The following is a 5650-nucleotide window of genomic DNA, read 5'->3' on the forward strand; positions in this document are numbered from 1 at the left end:
GTTGCCTGTTGTGCATTGGAAACAAATTGGAGGAGAAAAATAACTGAGTTTCTTGACTTACATGAAAAGATATACCCTCTCAAATGGTGTAGGAGTCTGCCGTGGGGATGGTTCTGACGTCTTTGGGGATTTGGCAGAACTCAGTGGCTCCATACACCAATGGAAATGGCCCGTGTTTACCTGTGGTACCGAAATCATCAACCAAAAACCTGGAGAGCCAGACAAATGCCTGCTTTCAGAAACTAGTTTGTTATTTTAACATGGGTTCCTTTGAACTCGTTTAATCTGGTAAGACAACAGATTCCGCCCCACCCCCCAAACTTGCAGGTATTTTCCCCACTGTGGGGGTCCTGTCTACTCCCTAAGGAAAGTATCAAACAGGTGCAAGGGAATGTGGAGGCAAGAAAAGGATCTGCTAAAACTTATGTGAAGGAAAGAAAGCCAGCTCCTGCAGTCTGTCACAGGGACAGAGCATCTGAAATAGTGTCAGGCAGATGCCTTTAGGAAGCATCGCCAAAAGCTGAACAGGTTGGGAGTGGTGTGTGCACCCAGTAATAGGAAAAATGCAGGCAACTTTACCCTGAATCTGAAATGACCTTTTCACAGAGGTCCAGAATTGTACATTATGAAATACATAGGTAGTTTCCTGGGACAGCCTGACACACGCAAGTGGGAGTACTGTACAGAAATACTCATCTTAGCTGTAGCATAAGATCAGACAAGAGCAGTTTTGCTTTCAAAGAAGTTTGAGCTTGATAATTTAAGCCACCGTGGTTAGCACCATGGAGTTTGCCAGACAATGTTCCTTTGGTATAATTTACTTCAGTATGTCTTTTGTCAAAGCAGTGCTTCATGTGTCACACATACATAGTAAAAGTCGTGCAGTAGCCATTAAAAATATGACACTCCAGCACAGCTGGTGCATAAGGAATACTGTAGCTCCTTTCCACAGTACAAAATCCTTTTTCTTTCTTAGCAGACTATGCTGTAAACACCTGGCTACACTTTGAGGAAGCTCAAGTCGTCGGGGCAAGGGTGGGCGGGGAATTCTTACCAGACTGGTTATTTGAACAAGATGTTTCAGTCCCTTCTCTGAAACTTATTAAACTCTCAGCCTCTGTCCACTTTAGATCAACCCACTTTGGATAGCAAACATACATCTGGGATTTTTGTTTTTGCCTTTCCTGTGAAGTTTGCTGGGTGGCTTTGACCAGGTCACAATCAGTGAAGTTAATTTATCTCACAGGGCTTTTATGAAACTATTTTTTTTTGTCTTGAAATAGTGTATTTCAACAGCACATTACCTTTCCGAGAAAATCATCTGCACCTTCCTCTGGATTTTTACAGCTCCCTTAGGGCCTAAATTCATTTTTACTTAGGAAACTTCTATCTATATAACTCTCTTTGGTGGGGTGGGGGCAGTGCTGATTCCCAGTAGAAAAAAAAAAATCTGTGTTTAAGCCACTGTGTCTTCTTTCTCCTTTTCCTTTTTTAATTCTCTCTATAATCTCAGACAACTTTAACATTCTGTCTTATTTAAAATTGCTTCCAGGTTAAACAATGGACATTCCAAAGCACCTCAGTGGCGCAGAACTACCCATAATTATAATCAGCCGTAGTTACAAGAAGTCCTTTGTTCTGTAAAAGTTTAAAATTCTGTATTTTACAAAATTTATTATGTCGAATGAAATTGAATCCTGCCTTCTCTTTTTGGCAACCAATACTGTTTGCAGGTGCTTCCAAATGAGCTTTAGGGTTACAGTAAGCCAAGAAAAATGTAATTTTGGTGGTATTTCTATTGTAATTTAGAACTCATTTAAATGAGTTGCTGGAAGCTGTTCCTTGCAGACATACTTTGAATGCAAATTAATCTAGATAACTATTTCAGGGTCCTTGATAAATACGAGTGGCAACTTGAGACCTTTACTATTTATAATAAATCATTTCCTCTTCAATCAGTTTCTCATGTTTCCCCAATGTTATAATATGCTTTTATTTTGCTAAGGGAGCCCAGGGGGATTCTGGCTGGTTGGCAAGGAGTTAAGCCGTTAGCCATTTGGTGAAATGATCATGAAATGATCGTCCAACAGCAGCATTGCCAAAATTCTAAATAAGCCACAAAAAATTCAAGTTTCGAAAAACAACCCCATTATATATATATATAAAAGAATTGATACTTCCTGGGGCACATTTTTTTACCTATGTCTTTTACTTTATTCACTGCCAGCTGATTTTTTGTGGCTTTTGCAAAAATTTGTGCCTCTAAATTACTATATCATCAGTTGTACCCAAACTGAAGGTATTATTAACATATATAACATGTATCTATGTAATGTGATGCTCCGGCCTGTGGAAGCAAGACCTGTCAGTTGAGTTTCTCCATTAAAAAAAGCAAACGACCAACTCCTAGCTCTTTGACAGCAGTGTGCCAATTACCTAGCCCTCAACACAAAAGTGGAACATGACTTTGTTTGGGTAGCTTCTGTTTCAAACATTCGAAACTGCCTGATAGTTAGATTGTGGTAGTGGTCCAAAGATGCTGCCCCCCCCCCACACACACTGGGACAGAAGGACAGCGAATAGTAAATCACAAAGATACAGTTTATAAGCTAGAACATAAGTTGATATATGGTGCAAATGGCTACATGTAGCACAGGTTCCCAACATGCATGCTAACACAATGTAACAGATCACGGTGAGAATAAAAGTTTAGTTAGCAATGCTTATTGCGCATGTGTATTAAACATGAAATGAGGTACAGTGGACGCTTGGGTTGCGAACGTGATCCGTGCGGGAGGCACGTTCGCAGCCCGCAGCAAACGCAACCTGCAGCGCTTATGCAAAGCACGATTTAATGTTTATGCGCATGCGCGAGCGCCGAAAGCCAGAAGTAACCCATTTGGGTACTTCCCGGTTCGGCACGGGATGCAACCTGAAAAGACGCTACCTAAAGCGTCTGTAACTCGAGGTATGACTGTAACGATGTATATGATTGGTGGAAATTGAAATGCTTTGTTTGAAACTTATAAATACTCCTGCCTGGAACTCTTGGGCGGGGTTGCAGGTTTGCGAAAAGATGCGACTGTTACCTATTGCTTTGCAATAAACAACAATGAACTCCTAACTCCTCTAGTCTCTGAGTTTTATTGGCATAACTCAGAAGATAAGCCATTTTTGGCTTACAACTATCTGTTCTGCCATTACCTACTCTTTCACTTTACTTCTTACCTGATACCTTTTCAAGGAAGATTAAACGTGAGACCTTTAGCACATAAAGCATGAGCTCTACAGAGCTATGGCCCCACTCCAAAAGACTGAGGTGCCCTGAAAGGTGGGTTTTTAACCCATAGGCCCACAGGCAAGAGTTGAGCGCATGGATGGCAACTAAAACCATTGGACTATATAAGCACCTGTCTCACTCTTGATGCCCATCATCAGACCTTTGTTATTTTAATTGTGAAAAGCTTGCCTTGCCCCTACCAAAAGGCCTTATCTCGTCTCTATCACTGTAAGTACGGTAGCAATACTGCCAGCAGGTCCCCATTCTCAGCTTGAAATATTTTGCGACTGGGCAGAGTCCTGGGCTGGTTTCTGCTTGCCACAACTTTTTAACTTGATCAAAGGCTTTTATATATGGTAGGGATCTGGCAGACTCAGGAACCGATTTGAAACAGTCTAGAAATAAAGGAATAACGGAATAGCCATGCACCTTGTAATCTCCATCAACATTTCTTATGGAATGAGTTCTTGTGCAATTGTCTCTTCTGGGGGGGGGGGAGGTTAAGTGAATTCTACACACACACACACACACACACACACACACATCATCATATATACAAATGGCAGATTCAGTACTCTGAGTGCCACTCCTTAGCTAAAATGGCACTGTCCACATGCATGCACACACACAAGAGGAAACATGAGCAGACAACAACAACAAAACCCTAAGGTGGGAATGTCTGCTTTTAAAACAGATGCATATTTTCAACATTAATCTTAAACCAAAATAACGTAAGAGGCATTTAAGAGGTAGGGATTTTCAAATATTTTGGGCTAAAAATATAAACCCATAACAATCCTTAGCAATCTTTTGAGGTAAAATATCTTCTATGTTCTTACAGCAACTAATAGCTTTCTCATCTTTTTCTTTAAAAAAGCAACAACAAAATACTTATCCAGCTCTCTAATACTTCTTTTGCTGTCAAATGAAATGAAAGGAGGCACTGGTACAGTATTGTAAAAAAAACCCAGTTTTGAATTTTAAGATTAATCTCTATTTCATTTGAGATTACTCATTCACATTTTTCTTCATATGTAAACAAAATGTGCCGTGAGGAAGTCATAGATCCAGGTTTTTTACAATGACCTCCTGTGACTTATATTCCATTGTGTCCACAGAAGTGGGGTGAGGAGAAGAGCTAAGGGCACAACCAGCTCACAGCCTTGTTAAGCTGCCACAGAGGGCCCCAGTCTGTTTGGGCCTAGCTGCACATTTGGAAATCTTAGATTATCTTGGGGGCAGCACAACCAATTCATTTCACTGAAGGAAAACTAGAAATGTTCAGAGCTCCTTTTCCCAAAAAACAGGCAAAACACTTACACACCACTAAGGAACTAAAGCACAGACCAAAAAGCAGCAGCCAACCCCCGACCAAATAATCACTAAAGAGCGAGAAAGAGAAAATCTCAATTAAAAAAAATTAAATTATGGGTAGGAAGCCTGTGCAGGCACTAGTCTGAGGACACTGGTGCCAGTGGTTACAGCTTCCATTACAGTGGTATCTCTGGTTATGAACTTAATTCGTTCTGGAGGTCCGTTCTTAACCTGAAATCGTTCTTAATCTGAGGTACCACTTTAGCTAATGGGGCCTCATGCTGCCGCCGCTGTGCAATTTCTGTTCTCATCCTGAAGTAAATAAAGTTCTTAACCCAAGGTACTACGTCCGGGTTAGCGGAGTCTGTAACCCAAAGTGTTTGTAACCCAACGTCCCACTGTACTTTGGTAAAAAGCAGGGTACAATAGCCTAACACCCCCCTGAAGGGTTGCCTGGAAAACTGTATTACAAAATGCGGAGAACTGAGGTTTCATGGGGAGACTGTGGAAGTTTTGCAGTCGAACCTAACAATGCTAGTTGGTGTGTGAAGGGGTTAAGGACCACAGGTTTCTAAATTGCTAGAGCTAACTATGATGTCACACCTGCTCTTCTCTAAAGAGGGAGGAAGTAAGGCTTTCTCCTGCCCTCCGCTTCTCCCTTCTGCTGCACATGAAGGAGACAGTCAGGCCTCAGCTGAGCTCCCTGCTTAGATAGATATCTGAGGCTACCTTGCTTTATATTTTCCAACTAAGAAAATTTACCTGCATTTTATTGTTGCTTCAAAGGAATGTGCAAGTCTGAGACCTAGTAACTGTAAGTAACTTATTTTAAACTCACCTTGCAGTCTGTGGTCTGTTTTATTTAAAGAAAAACAACAACAACAGAGAAAGGGGGCCAGCTGCTGTAAGGAGCTGAAGCATAATTAAAAGGTTTAAAAACCCTATTCCTATGCTTCATTAAAGCTGCCTAACAATGGGATTCAAACTCTGTTACTAGGGCTCTTTATGTGCAAGAAAGCCCTTTGTTATAAAAACAGGCACAATATGCTTTTGTGT

This window comes from Zootoca vivipara, chromosome 10, assembly GCF_965207765.1.
Source record: "Zootoca vivipara chromosome 10, rZooViv2.hap1.1, whole genome shotgun sequence".
Lineage (NCBI taxonomy): Eukaryota > Metazoa > Chordata > Lepidosauria > Squamata > Lacertidae > Zootoca > Zootoca vivipara.